This window comes from Catharus ustulatus, chromosome 5 (genome assembly GCF_009819885.2).
Source record: "Catharus ustulatus isolate bCatUst1 chromosome 5, bCatUst1.pri.v2, whole genome shotgun sequence".
In the NCBI taxonomy this organism is placed as follows: Eukaryota; Metazoa; Chordata; class Aves; order Passeriformes; family Turdidae; genus Catharus; species Catharus ustulatus.
In genome coordinates, this window is record NC_046225.1 from 36,628,586 (window position 1) to 36,644,600 (window position 16,015).

At 36.3% G+C, this 16,015-nt stretch overlaps 1 long non-coding RNA gene across 1 annotated transcript in view; it reads left to right on the top strand.

Annotated features, from left to right (window-relative positions):
- Positions 1 to 6,071: 6,071 nt before the first annotated feature.
- LOC116997097 overlaps positions 6,072 to 16,015 on the top strand; it is a 174,051-nt gene continuing 164,107 nt past the window's right edge. Inside the window, exon 1 of the long non-coding RNA XR_004418089.1 lies at positions 6,072 to 6,255. This is a non-coding gene — a long non-coding RNA (uncharacterized LOC116997097). The remainder of the gene's footprint in view (positions 6,256 to 16,015) is intronic.

The window sequence follows — 16,015 nt, forward strand, 5'->3', positions numbered from 1 at the left end:
GAAATGGCAGATCTGTCTTGTGGGTACATAATATATTAGTTCCATATCAAATGAATATGTACAATCTCTGATCATGCCATATGATGTTTAGCTGTGTAATTTATTTATTAGATATTTTTTCCCCAAGTTTTTTTTCTTCGTATAATTCACAATTCGTAGCCACATTCAAAAATATAAGTGTTGTATAGAATCCAAAAAAAAGTAAGATGTCAAATCTTTCTTATGGGGGAAAATGGACCTTATCTGTAAAGATATCTTTTATAGAGTACCTGCAAATAGATATTTTTATTTCCCTAATAATTTATATTGATGCTTTTTAGGTTTTTACATCTTATTTATAAAATGAACCTATGATTAAATAAAGTTATTGCAATTAAATTATGAAGATTGTCACTTTATGTATGTACGGAAAGCAAATTTGTATTGATAGTTTTCTCTTGACTCCAGTAGCCCTGCACTGGTGGTTTTCTGTGATCTCCAGTATCTTAAAGAGAAGTGAGGGTAAAGGTGGGAATAATTACTTTACTAACAAAGTGTAGTTTTATGGTACCAAACCTCCATCAAGAGACATCTCATACTACTGAAGTGTGTCCCTTCTCCTCAAAATCCCCTTCCAAGCTGAGTTACAGTAATTTCACGATTATAAGCCGCACCATTTTGACTAAAATTTTGGTCTGAACCCAAAGTGCGGCTTATAATCAGGTGCGGCTTATATATCGACAAAGAACAAAAAGTTGCTGTTTTAGTTTGGAGGACAGGTGTCTGCTGAGAAAGGCAGGAACTTCTCTTTGAAATGGAGAATGTAAACCCCCTCTCTCCAAATTATTATAATTTTTAAATCAAGGGGCTTTCAGGCAAAAATATGGAAATTAGGAATAACAGTTCTTTTCTAGGGAAATCAAAATAGAAATACAGTACTACAAAGAAACAAACTCCAAACCCTGACAAAGTCAGAGTACACCCTGACACCCCGTCAGGAAGGGTGTTGGTAGCAGTCCCATTAAATGGTGGCTGCAGTTCTCCTGCAGTGACAGATGTGATTCAGTTGAAGCAGTGCTCCTGTACAAGGTGCAGTTTCCCTCCGGAGGTCCAGTGGTGATGTGGAGAAATCTGGTTTTCCACTGGAGTCCAGTGGAGAAGGGGGCTCCCTTAGTGTCCCAAAACCTCTGTTTTTATCTTGGTAAGAAATGTTGGGCTCTTCCCCCTGGCTGGAGCAACTTCCAGTGGGTTGAAGTAATTTTATCAGTCACACAGTGGGACTCAATGGGCCGTTAGCAGACAATAACTCCCTGGAGGAAGGATGGGTTGTGAAAAGATAAAGAACAATGCCCTGCCTGGTTTCAGTGGATGGCCCATTAGCAGATTATCTGCCATTGAGATAAGGATCACTGTCCCCACCCTCAACAGATGGTGATAGAACAGATACCTTTTATCACACTCTGTATTGTAAAGTGCGGCTTATAATCAGGTGCGGCTTATATATGGACAAAAAACCAAAAAGTTGCTGAAACCCAGAAGTGCGACTTATACTCAGTGCGGCTTATAATCGTGAAATTACTGTAAATAGTAGAGATTGGCACTAATGGTCATATTAAAGTAAATTGTATTGGGATGGTGAACAGAGGACGGGAAAGAAGTGAAAAAGACATTGATTTTTATCTATATTCACGGTAATTTTGACCTCACAGTGGTAATGGTAAGGGGTAAATATACTTTGTATGAAATTACTGCTTTTTGTGGCTGTTACTGCATTAGTGCTGGCTCTTTGATGCTTGCAATTCTAGTATATTAGAGGGTTTTATTTATTTTTTTGAAGGGGTCTAAAGCAGAGCCAGAACTTAGATTTTCTCACTATGGTTTTTTAAGATTTTAAGTGACAGACACTTTATTTGGAAGAAGAATCAGTGATGCTTTACATATGCTCATGCCTGTTATTAAAAGTTTTTTTCATATGTATCCATCTCCTTTAGCTGCTCTGCTGTCTCTCTCTGAGAATAATGGTGCTATCAAAGTGACAAAGGCTTGGTTGAACTCCTAAGGGAAGTAATTAGAGCAGCACAGAGCAGAAGGTAAAATTATAATTTGTTTGCTATTTTATAACATGGTACCAAATATTTATCATAGTATTACTAAAAAGGCCATAAACTTTATGTAGATTTTAGAATATAACAGTAAATGAACACATACTATAATGAAAACCTAGGTTTTCATGAGACTCAAAAGAAATATGGTCTAAAAATAGTTTAATCACAGTGTGAATATTCAAGATGTAGTGTTCTGTTGTTTAGTTTTATACAAAAAAATTACTACTTTTACCCATAGCTTTCCTTACATGTTTGGATAGACTATTCTCAGGCTAAGCTCTGTCAGAGCTTACTGTATCAGAAGGGAGATGTCAGATAGACATCAAAGGTAGGCAGTGGTTTCAGGAAAAATCTAGATCTTAATCTGTATATATGTGCTTATATCAGTGTAAAGGAATATTTTGTTAATCTGCAGTTATTTGGGATAGTCTGGACCGTGGAAGTATTGAGTTTGATGTTTAACTCCGTCTGCACTTCTTAGGAGACAGCTAGGGTTTGTCTCTTTTCCTTATTTTCTTTACTGCCCTTTATGCAGTATGCACTCTGCTCAACACAGGTAGTCAAATGTTTGTTCAGTGCATAAAAATACTTATTTCTAACAACACGTAGGTGAGCTCTTCTTGCAAGTTCACGCACAGAGCGATTATCCTACTTTGAGCAGGTATAGCCATGGGAAAGACACAGACCCAGGTTAAATTGCATATTTTGTTCATATATGTCAGCCACAACATTCTTCTCCCATTCTATGTTGCTCTGAAATATTTGTCTGCCTGGTAAAATTTGGAATTGTAACATAACAGATCTTCAATGTGATTTAGGTCCAAAGACTGCTAAAAACTCTGATCTGAGTTTCTTCTACTGTGTTCTGCAAATTCTCACTGTAGCTCTGTGGATAACATATATGGCTCTTAAGCTGAGGTAAGGGGAATGAAAAAGGCATAAATAAGAAAAGCATGCAATTCATATGCAACATTACGATCCATATGTTGAAGTGTATTATTAATTGATTCACACTTGAGGAAATCTTTGGAAAACATTCATGCCTACTACAAATGAGTCATGCTCATACACTGAAACTAGAAACAGGAAATAATGCTCAACTCTGTAGACCATTATGACTTAATTGTTGCATTGATTGAATTTGGTGTATTATGCTAATACAGATCACAAACTATCAACAAATGGAATGGCATTCTGTGCTTTTAAAACATTGTTCTGATACTGTTGTATAGAAGAATCTTTTTTCAATAAATTTGGAATAAAAAAATATTTAGCATTACTTATCTGTAAATGCTCCAAAGTATGTTTCCCTTATATTTAATCAGTGTGCATGTATCCAGTCAGAAAATAAAAAAATCTTGATTTTCAGATCACTGATTTTAAGCACTTATCTGTAAATTTTGGATTGAAGTATTTTGAGCCATAAAGAATTTCTAAAGTATGCTATACAGGAATATATCTTTTTAGTTTATTTATCCATACCATTATTGCATTTCTGTAAGTGCTGTAAGCAGTAGGAGATCCCAGGTTGTACTCCCAGATGGGGGCAGCATTGGTTTAGAAAGAAAACCAGGAGTCAGGTAGTCCTGGACTGCTGCTCCCTGAGGAAGTCCTGAGTATTCCCTGATAAGCTCCCAAATCAGACTAATAAATCTACAGGCTAATAAAATGTTAGTCAGATCAGCATCCCCAATAATTGTTAATCCATTTGTCTGTCTTCATCCAATAAAATTATTTTTACCAAGCATTCAATTTCCTCGAGGAAATTTTCGTAGGAGAAAAGGTACAAAAAAGCTGAGAACCAACCATGGGTTTTTTTTTTTTTTTTTTTTTTTTTTTTTCTTTAGCCCTGGTAGGTAGTTTATCCTTAAAAATATGCAATTATTGTTAATCCTGTCAGGAAATTAATTCTTGGCATTGCAACTTACAATATTCTTCAAGTATCACTATCTGTTTTCCAAGAATTTCTTATTGTCAATGTTTGGCTATGTACAGAACTGGAAGAAACAAGGCTGATGGTGTACAGATGGTGTACATGACTGAGTTTACTGCCAAGAACCTTCAAGAGCACTGTCCTCTGGTTGTTGTTTGTGGTGCATTTTTGGGTTTTCCATAGAGAGAAATTCTTTCAGTCAGACAGTGCTTATGCGCACTCACCTCCCCTGTCTTGGAGGATCACTGCAGCACATGGAAAGGTATCTTTATTAATCCTGGAAAATGGGGAATACTTGGAGTAGAAAGGCAGAAAAAGGAAGAAAGGGGAAAAGATAAGAGAGCAATTAAATAATATTTTGAGTATGTTATTGCTTGGAATTAGATCATCAAATTTCTTCAGTTCATTGTTAGTGTTTCCACAGTGTAAAGATAAAAGCTACACAAATCTATTGAATTGGTAAAGGCAATTGAGAAAACTTTTTTTGCAGCTTGTTTTTCTTTGGAGCAAAGTGAGAGGAGAGACATTCTGTGTCTGTTCCTGTAGAACTGCCAGAAGAATTAGTCTTGAAATATGCTGCCAATTGCTTGTTCATTTATTAACTGGAGGAATCCATTCCTCATTCATTCTGAAAGTAGAAGTGTGGCAATTAGAAAATTTGCATCTTTCTTTGTATTACCAAGACTGGTGATCAAAAGTCTTGTAAAAATAATTGGTGACACTTGCTGCAGAAAATATCTTCTTTCAAACAGGCTATATGTCAGGCTAAAATTCCCTTCTGAGATGGAAGCAAGTTGAAGAAATGTACCTGTAAAACTTTGTGCACATGAAGTTTTTGTTAAAGTGTACATATGCCAGGGTATTTGGCATATATGTATTCAATATGTACATTTTAATATGTGCATATTATATTTAATATGTCTATTATTTAAAAGTGTACATAGTTTGGATGGAATTATAATTATGACAAGTAGGGAAATGACACATTTCTCCTCAGACATGCCTGCCTTCATAATGTGTGCCACCATGTTTATATGTGAAGAATTCCAGAAGTGTTCATGGTGATGTTTTTTTGCTTTGTTATGAGTGGGGTGATGTCAGCAGAGCAAACACCCTACTCTTTTCTGTCCAATTTGGAATTAATTAATAATAAAGATGTGTTCACATGTTGAACATTATCTGAGGAAATTCATATGATGCATGCTATTTGCCCCACATCTTCGGGTTCTGAAATGCCACCGTGTGTTCTGGGACAACTCATGTAACAAAAACACACGTCTCTGATACAGCAAAGGGCATTGAGGGTTAGATAAGGTTGAATAATGCTGAAATATTTCTGGAGGGCTGAACAAATTAACTGTTGAACATATAGAATTGCCTGCAGCAGGTGTAAAATTACATTATCTTCAAACTTTGTGCAAAAATTGCAGAAAGAGTAATTTTGAGTTGCAATTATAAGGAGACTAGACCCAAATACTTCCTAGGGAAAGAATACCTAGAGGCAATGTGTGGAGGCACCATGTTCATATTGCTTATTTTGTATCTGAGTCTGCATTGCAGAGACAAGTTGGAATTGCAGCATACAAAGGCACTCCTGGAGTAGTCTTTAGCCAACTCAGGTGAATGCTGCTGTCTTATAGCCATGGTAATATCATCTTCAGAAAGGGAGGGAACATTCAAAGAGGTTAGTGGCACTCTTTTTACCAAAAATAAGTCTGAAACTGTGAGAATGGATATTAAAAATGCAGATTAATATTCTTTACTCATGGTAAATTTGAGAACCATCTCCCTAGATGGGTGTCTTGTGTTCATGTTATTCCTAATACTGCTTAATGATGGCACCATTTATCAGTGGTCACTGTTAGAAATGTTGTCAAATTCTTAGAAATTACTTAGGAAATAAAAAGGGGTATGAAATGGCAGCATTTCTTCTTTTACCTGATTATGGTAGATAGGCTGTGGTTGTAAGACTACTTTATAAACCTAATAATTTGCTGGATTTTTTTTAAGGACAATAAAACCCCTTTTTTCTTTCGTTTGCTTCAGGAATATTACATATGAAACAAAACAAAATAAATGGCTGCAGACATTTCACGATATTTTGTGGCTGTGCACATCTACAAAAAAATGGGGGACCTAGCAGAGCACTAAATATTACAGTACACAAGAAGAGGATTTTCTTGCTCTTGCCTTTTTGTCGTAGAGTCTTATAATTGGAAGAAGTGAGCTAATAAACAGGTATGGTTGTTTTGATTGCTCAAAATATTCCTAATGTTTTATGCATGCAGGTGGATTGCAAAAGTATCATGACTAATTTATTTCTCAATTAATGTTAGTCCATTAACTAAAATATTTGTCTACTTGGGGTTTTTTTTAGACGGTAAACTAACTCTGTTTTTTTGCAGACACATTTCAATGTCCTCATTGAAATAATATTTTTAGACTAAAGATACTTAATCAGATTAATCTTGCTGAAACTCCATTGGCATTGCCATATCTGACAAAGTCCACCAGGTTTTATTGCATGGGACTGACTACAGTGATCAGTGTCTGAAATACCAATTTTGCGTTCTTCATAATTTCAGTATATGAATAATATTTACCAATGTATAGCAGATAAATGGAAAACCAGATATTATCATCAAAAAGGAAATTTGTGTAGAATGTAATTTTTAAACCATGTTTGGTGTATTCCACACTTATTGAAGTTTCTCTTACTTTTACTATTCAGAAAATCTGTATACCAAAGCCTAAAAAATTGTTCAATTAAGTCCAAAACAAATGATGAGGAAATTTATATGAAGGGAAGACTACCTTGATATCTTTAATTTATGACATGTTCAGTGCTAGTTATGTATAGAACTCTTGATTGGGGAATAGCAGAAGAGGGTTAGCTTTTGTCATGCAGCCTTTTACCCTCATATCATGGGGCAGAATTATGGGAAACAGGGGCAATGTGTTGCCTTTAGACCTTTTATTTCGTCATTAACAAAGAGGTATAGTTTATGTCTTTATTGTATCTTCTTTTAAGCTACAAACTGATTTTCTCTTTTCATGATGTGTACAAGGCAAACTGCTGGTCCTTTCAAAAGATGTCTTATTTTTGCTAAGTGAAACCAAGTATGTCTGAGATGCACCATGATGGTAGCAGGATTTTGTGAAAATTGTCAAGAAGTCAATTAAAAATAGAAAACACCAGGGAATTTTGATGGATGCTTTTTCATTACAAAGGGCTTAGTAGTGTCAGTATCCATCAAGAACTTTGGTGACCCCAATCTGTATTTTTGCTTTTGGTCAAAAAGCAAAAGTTACTAAGGTATGGGAAATCTGGATGCAGGTGAATTACCAAGCACTGATTGCTGCTCTTGCAGCAGTCTCTCCTTAAATTTTAAACTTTCTGGAAAATGCCTGCTTTATCCTCATATAGAACAAAATAAACTTCTCAGCACTGAAACGTTTTCATTGAAATTTTTTTTTAAATTTTTGTACAGGTTTTTGCTGGTGTACAGTTGATTTTCTTCATAGTAGCTGATACAAGGCTGTGTTTTGCATTTGTTCTGGAAACAGTTTTGATTAACATATTTTAGTTATTGCTGAACACAAGAGTTAAGGTGTTACCCCACCCCACCAGTGAGGAAGCTGAGGGTGCACAAGAAGTTGGGAAGGGACACATGGGATGACTGACTCACACTGACCAAAGCGATATTCCAAACTTTACCCACGAGTTTTCCCACTTTTCAGATTCTCTCACTGATCCTGCTGGTGTGGGAGTGAGCAAGAGGTTATGTGATGCTTAGTTGCCAGCTGGGATGAATATCCACCTCCTGCCATTTGAACCTTGCCCTTCTGTTCAAGCTCTCCCCAGGGCAGCACCTCCTCTCCTAAGGGCATAGAAGCTAGACCGTATTTTATTGTTTCTTCTATCTCAATCCTTCAGCAGTGCAGGCCTTTGTGATATGTTGTTTCTACATCTCTTTGCAACTTTTCCCCACTCATATATTGGTGCGAAGAGCTGCTCAGTAAACCAAATTTAGCAGTCAGTTTATGTCTGGAGAAATAGAAAGTAGAAATGCCTCCTCCTTTTACCATCTCTTCTACTTAAAGTGTGTACAAAGTGCTTAGACTGACATACTCTTTACGTATCCCCTAGGTGGCAGGGTGAAATGTAATGTCTTAAGAGCAAAAAGCTATGTGAAAATCTTAACCTGAAAAAAGCTCAGCTCAATGAGGGTTTTCTTCTCGAGGCAAAACTCAGCCCAGTGTTTTCAGGAGGATTTTCTCAGGTCCAAAGCTCTTTGACTTTGCCTGGAGATCAGAATGTGTCATTCATGTTACCTCCTTGTGCTTTGTATTTTTCACTGATTAGTATTCATCAAGTCTGTAAACCGGAAGGAAGTGTAATACCACTTAACAACTTTTCATTTGGGACAATCTCAAAATTAGCTTCCAGGATGCTTTTTTTTCCCTTCAGAAGCTATGAATTTGAACCAAACTTATTAACCTTTCTAAAAGATATGTTCCACCTAAACTCTAAAATACTTTGAACTGTTTCTCAGTTCAAGAATAAATTTTGAGATATGATTTTTAAAACTTGAATAATTTCTAGCATGATGCTTTATTTTTTTAAACAAAAGTTTCCTGTTCTCATCCTAACTTTCCATCTTTCTCAAACAATAGTGAGTGCTATGTAAGACTGGAAGAGAATGGAGCAAAAGTTCTGTGAGCAATATCTTTTGTTCCCTTTTTTATTTTTTATTTTTTCTCTGTTTTTCGTTGGAAATCTGCAACAATATTGCCCTTTTTGTGGCCTGACTTGATTTAGAGTAAGGGAGAGAGCAAATTTCCTAAGCAGCAGTTTTTCCAAGAATTGGGATCATGTCTACAGAAACCATTCTACTAAATTTCTCAGCTTCTTCCCAAAAGTGAATGTTTCTGTACTACAAAGAAGAGAACTTGAAAACGAACCTGGAAAATTACTGTTTAGCTATACCATTTCTTATAGGCATAAGTACCAGATGTGGAGTAGGAAATTTCTCTTACCTTTGGGAGTCTTGGCTGTATACATGCCAATTAACTTGGTAGTGGTACCTATAATTCATTATTAAATAGTTCTGTGGTCTCACTGAAGTTTCATGAAGTACCTAATTAAGTCTCTCATTGTTTTGAGGATTTTTTAAAATGTAAATCTTTGCCTCTCTCTCTCTCTATATATATATATGGAAAACATGGATGACAAAAAAGTATAGAATTCAGAAATTACATTATTTGTAAGCCAAAAGAGCAGCTTTTTAGAACTACAGGATGACAGTTTCATAAATGAATATTGTGGTAGGAATATCATTATCTAAAGAACATCAAAATTTTATTTTCTTTTTCTTCTTTATTGCTGAATATAAAAAATGATTAATATCTCCTACAGAAATTGTACTACTCTTAGATCATCTCTTTATGTAAGGAGATTTAACAAAAACTTGTGCCTTAGATTTTTGAAGGCAGCTGGGTGATGAAGTATGGCCTTTGTAGACTTGTCTTGGAGCATGTACTACTGTGTAGAATGACCAGAAGAAAGAATTTTAAATGATACCTTGAAACTTAAGGGGGAGAGAAATAATACTGAAAGTTGCTTAAATGGATATCAGAGTAAATCTGTGCAAGGGTGGTGCCTGTGGGAAATTTGGCTGGTGGATGGAGCAGCTCCAAGTCTAAACAAACATATGGCTGCATTTTATGTCATGTTTGGTACGCCTATACTTACAGCAACCAGGAAAAGCAAAGTAACAAGCAAATGCTTTTTCCATCCATTTTCTTCCACTCTGCTGATCCTTAAGATGGCCAGTACAGCCATGGGCACAGCTTTTTTGGTGAGTCTGATATGTACAGTGCTCTACTTTATGCCTCAGATGTTGCATTTTGATCTTTCTTGGGATGAAAGCAATTATTTCTTCTCTACTAACAATAAATCTGATGAATTGTAAATTTTTGAATTTATCACTAGATTTAAATCTTAAAAGGTGTATGCTGTGTTGCATTTATTACCTTTACTCAGCACTTTTTATGTGTCCTCTCTTTAAAGCGCAGGAAAGAGCCCAGTGACTCCTGCAGGTTAAAGGTGTTGTCAGTGCAGATCAGTGTCACCCTGGTAATGGTGTATCTGACTGAGCAGAGATGACATGGTCGGTGTGACATGATTGAGAGTGTCAAAGATTTCATATGTGTTACTTTTTAGAATCTGTTTGCTGGTTCTTTGGTTGTTTCTTCTGACCCACTGTCTCTTATTTGATGTCTCTCATAATCATTAGTGAAAAGTCATGAACCACTTTGCTTCCCAGATGGAGGATCTAGAAGAAAAAAGCCTTTATTTCAATCCTTATGGTGTATACAATTACTTGACCCAAGTTTGGTACACAAGAGTAAGGGACAAGAAGAAAGAGCAACTTAAAAAACCCCAAACCAATACCCCAGCTTTTTTAAGAATTTGTGAAGTCTTGTTTCACAAGGCAAGTTTCACACACACAGACTCTGGTATTTTTATGTATGCCAGGTGTGTACGCAGGTGCACTGGAGAGGCAAAGGTGGCCTGGGTTTCTAACTAGATGTCCCATTCACTTCTAAATCATACTTAGAACAAACACATATTTGTGTCAGTAGGATAGGGGCAATGCAGCTGTTTGGAGACCCAGGGGAAAGTTTGAGGCTGTGGGCTCCAGTGAGTACACTCAGCACAACATGGTTTGGTGTGGCAATAGGCCCTAAACAAAATAAAAAACCAAAGTCTTCCAGGGTAGTTTTCCCCATAAACAGAAATAATGCATTATGACTTGCCTGATAGTTTTCAGGGGCTCCAAAGACCTATTACAATCTGTTGGTTAAAAAGAAATATGCTTTATAGAATTCCACTAAGAACGGCCTGCTGTTGTGAAAATGTAATTCTGTGTTGGTTTATATATTATACAGTACTGGAAATTTAATATGTAATTCATCATATGCAATTGATGCAATATTGTGTTGCTATTCCATGCAGCTAGGGGCAGCTGGTGTTCCTTAGATAAGCTTTGTGTGAGTAAAGTAGATGATTTAACAGAATCTGCTGGATGAATCATTGTTAAGAGATTAGAAGCCCAAAAAAATTGAAGGAAGAAGCCTCTAGGAAAATGATTGGCATTTTCAAGATAAAAGAATTATAGTGACAATGTTGTCCATAAACTTGGTGTCTGGCTAATTATTCATAATATTATACTCCAAGAGGAAAATGGAAAGGGAGACAATGCAAGCTATTAGAGTACCTGTTAGGACTTACTGGAGGGAATGTTCTGTTTCCATCTTACCATATTGGCTGTAGACTTTCTATGTGTGGAAGTCTTGCTACCACTCCACAGAGGTGAGCTGTATCAATGACCCTGCTAATTTTTTACCATAGGATGAATGAACAAGACCTTAATGGATGCTCATCAAAAACTAAAATAAACTCTTAAAATGGGAGAGCCATGTCAGCTTATTGCTTTGTGCCATCACAAAATAAGTGGATTAATAAGATAAACAATAAAAGACTGAATAAGAAGTTTTGTTCTGGAGAAATAATAAGAAAATTCAATATTTCTTTGGCAAACACATCTGAAAGCAGCCCTTTGTGCCTGGATTTTACAAGGTACTGAGAACCTGATATAATTTTGTAATTGCTGTAATATCCACAGCCTCATGACTGAGCTGAAGAATAAATGTCAATTGTGATTAGTTTTCTTGCTTTTCACAATTTGTATCTAATTTAACTTCTCTTGGAGTTCTACTTCTTCATTTGGTTTTTTAGGTTTATAGACACAAAATGGGTGTAGTGTTTGCTTATGCCTTACTTTTATGAATATTAGCTAAATATCCATGCTATCACAATAATAGTCCAAACTATTCCTGTTAGAAAACATAGAAAATTTTAACTCCAGGAGCAGGGAAATCACATTTAGAACTGGAGTGTCAAATATGACTTATTTGTGCAAAAAATTTGAATTTCATTGTGGTTCTGAATTGACCAAACTTTTAACCTCTTATATCCCGTCTTCTTTGCTGGAAGGCGGTTACTGAAGATTGTATTGATGCTAAGGTAAATTTGACCTAAGCTTTTTCTCATCTCGTCGTTTTGCTCATGTGTTTTACTGCAGCTGCCTCTTCTCATTGAGTGCAGCTGACTTAAAGGAAAACAAAGTTCTGAGGGAATGCCCCCTTGAGACACATTCTATTCAATCAGAACCTAGAGATATTAGAAATGGCAAGTGAAAATGCAAAAAACTCCAGTATAGGTGAAGACTGGGTAATTGCAGTGTACATGATCAAGCAAGTACTCACAGACTTGGGTACTGACTGTCACAAAACGACAAAAGCAACAAAATGGCCCGATTTCCAGAAATAAGACCTCTACTGAGAGCATGCAGTCTCACACACTAAACTAGTTACACAGGCAGACTTTTGCCTGCACATAGCCATTGGCATACTTACCCTACTACCTAAAAGGCATTCATCATCATGGTAGCGGTCTACAGTTGATTTCAGGGAAATGGAATTGAAAAATTACTTGATCAGAGCTCATTATTTTTTTTTTAAAGTTTGCCTTGAAGGAGGAAACTATGACAAGCACTCTTGCATTCCCTTGCTTATCTTAATTCTATAAATGAGATATCTGTTTAATTGTATCCCAGTTGTTTTATCTTATTTTGTATGCAAGAAAAATTGTATTGCAGTGAAACTGTATTGCAATAAAGATTGTCTTTAGTGATGGGGCTGAGAACAAATGTGGGACGTGTTTGCCTTTTCATCTGAATGAACTTCTCTTGCAGTTTTAAAAATTGCAACTTTGTGTAGTCCATTTTTTAAAAATCTTTTAATCTTCTGGGAGCTATTGATGTCAATGGAAGATAAAGCTGTGAAAACTAGTGTAACACATGACTCCAGAAATAAGGGGAGTAACTGACTTTAATACTGTAAAATATTTATAGTTAATTCTGCATGCTAGTTACTTTCAAAGTTTGTGCTTGCTGTTCAATGTGCAACAGCAGTCTGAGTTAAAATCCACTTAATGATGTTAGAATATGGTAAACAAGCATTATGCTACTGTGAATATTTGAGCTAAACTATGCACTTGAATTTGGAATTCTTGCCATTAGAACTGACTGAGTGGGAGTTAAGCAAGTTTCTGGTCCTTCACTACAACTTTATTTTCACATTAAAATAAAGCTGTTATAATGCCCTGCTGGTGGTTTTCACTAGCCAGTTTGGGGTCATGGGATGTCAGGCAGTCAGAACTGGGGAAGGCAGGGAATGATGCACAGCACCAGTAGCTTGCTCAGAGCAGGTCTGTGTGTTCACTGGTGTGTGACCTTGGGACCCTTGTACCAAACCTTTTCCTAAGAATTTTTGAGGCCATGTACAAGCTATGCAACAAAAAATCACACAGATGGAAAGTTTCTTCACAGTGGAGTTATCTGCAGAAATTTTTCATTTTGGCAATGTTTGGGGCTTTTCTAATGTTCAACCTATGGGGAGGCCAATCGAAGGAGCTACACCATGGCTATGTTTGGGCAGTGTCTGTGAAGTTTGTTAAGTAAGGCTCAGCCAGTGCTTGTGGTGGAGAGAAAGCTTTGGGTCTCAGTCTTTGTGGGGCTGAACAGAGGCTGTAAAATAATGTAATACCATTCTTTTCAAACTAGTAATTTTTTGAGAAATAGTAGTAAGGGGAAACCAGGGAAGCCAAACCAGGGAAGCCAAACCAGGGAAGACAATCCTAGAGAAATAGGATTGAATTTATCTCCATCATAACCATGTTGAATTTTACTGGATTTGTCTTAAGTGAGGTGCATCAAACTTTCACTCTAGATACTGCATGGAAAGAAGTGTGTGTTTTTTCAAAAGTTTTTCTGACGTGCACTTTCTTGCTTGTGATTTAATAAGGTTTTGAATGTCATGTTGTTTTGGATGGGATTTTTTTTCTTTTCTCTTTTATGTTGTGGCCATGTGATGTCAGCTGGAGCCTGAGATGTGACTGTGACTGACAGCATCCTTTAAGCAAGGGACAGTGAGTGAGAAAAAACTGATTACCTTCATACTATGGTGTGATAATTGAAGCTGTAATCTAATTAACCTTCATTTCCATCATGTGGTTCTTCTGAGAAAACCATTTCTTAGTGGCATTCCCTTGCTTAAGCAAAATTGCAAGGGAGTGGATTAATAATGGACTAAGACTTACCTGAATGGTTTTGAATAACCTTCTCTTTAGCACTGCCATGTGCCATAATCTTCATTTCCTCTAGCATTACTGTTTTTATGGGTTTGTCATCCTAAATTTACACTGGAATTACATTATTTGCCTTGGAAATGCAAAGCCATTAAATCCTCTGAAATTTTATTTGCTTAAGAAGAGAGGTTTTTAATGCCTAAAATGGGAAGGAAGCATGGGGAATTTAGGAAACATGTATTTCAAGAAACTGACTTACAACAACTGATCTTAGTAATGTGATTGTAGTGAAGTTTGTCTTGCCATACCTTTTCTCTTACAGTTAACAGGATTCAAAATGATGCGAAGTTTCCCTTACTGAGGCCACTTCTGTCTTCTTCCCTTTTTTCCCAATGTTTTCTCAAGGATTTAAAGAGTCAGAGAGGGATTCATCTTTAATGACACCCTTTATTGAGACTGCAGAATGCTGTTTTCTAATTTAGGTTGCATTGCCAGAATCCTTCCTAGCTAAACTCTGAAGTGCCAGCTTTAGATTTAGTGTCAGCAGTCAGGAAAATGACTCAGAGGAATTCAACACCATGGATACTCAGCTTGGCAGAATTCAACACTGGGGATTCCAAAGCAGGAAGAAGAGAGTTTGAGGATATGTAATGTTTGGGGGGAAGTGAAAGAAGAAATAGAAAAGCGAACAAAATTACATGAAAATTACAATTGCACATTTTCAATGGATGGAAAAAGCTTTTTTTTTCTTTTTTTCTTTCTTTTTTTTTTTTTTTCTTTTTTTTGGGGAAAACAAACAGGAAAGAGATAATGAAAAGTATGATGTCTTCCTGTAACTAAGATAACCTTAAGCATATTATTTTCTATACAACAGTGTAGATTCAGCAAGTCAAAGTCTGTGACTTGTGTTGATTTTTATAAATTACTATGTATGAATATGTAGGGGCAAAAAACCCCCAAAAAACTCTCACAAAGAATACTAGCGTTGCTGCTTTCAGTACTGTAAATTCTAAAGAGAAGTACACAGAAGTGGTTTTGTTCTGTAGGTAATATCTAAATAGAAGACTATATGTCATTTACATCATCACACAATGGTACATTTCAATCTACCTGCTAAAGTGGAGAAGAGCAGAAGAGTTCAGATGTGTATAAACTTTATAAAGTGAAATCAATATGTAAAATAACAGACAGAGTGATACATTTCAATTCTGGAATAGGATGATACTACAGCCTTTTTTCAGTCCGGTAAGGTCAGAAGGAAACTTAAATATTCTACTCATTCTAACCTGCATTGAACAAAGCTTTTAAACATATGCTTTGTAATAATCCTGTTTAAAATCCATAGGGATTTCTGTTAGTTCAGAAAATAAAAAAAACCCACTGCAAGCACGGAGTGCAGCCTGAATCTGTCCTCAGTGTAGCAGGTGGAGCTGATAGAGCTCCGCTGACTTTGTTTTGCTCTCTAACAAGATAGGCTGCCTCCAGGTAAGCTTGGCAGCCTAGGCTGAATAGGTTCTACTGTTCACCCTGATGTCTTTCTTGAGGACTGATGTGAATGCACTGATATAACAGTGTTAACAGTTTGGCTAGCAGGCTCAGCACAGCTGAATCTTTGGACTTAATCTTGTGGGACTAAGCTTCTCATGGTGAAGGTGCAAAAGCATAAGATAAAATATTTGTAGTCAAAAATCTCCCTTATAAGAGTTGTGCAATGCCAACCACTCAAATACAGTTCTAGATATTTTGTTTATTGCATCCTGACTTGTAAGAATCAAGTTCTAC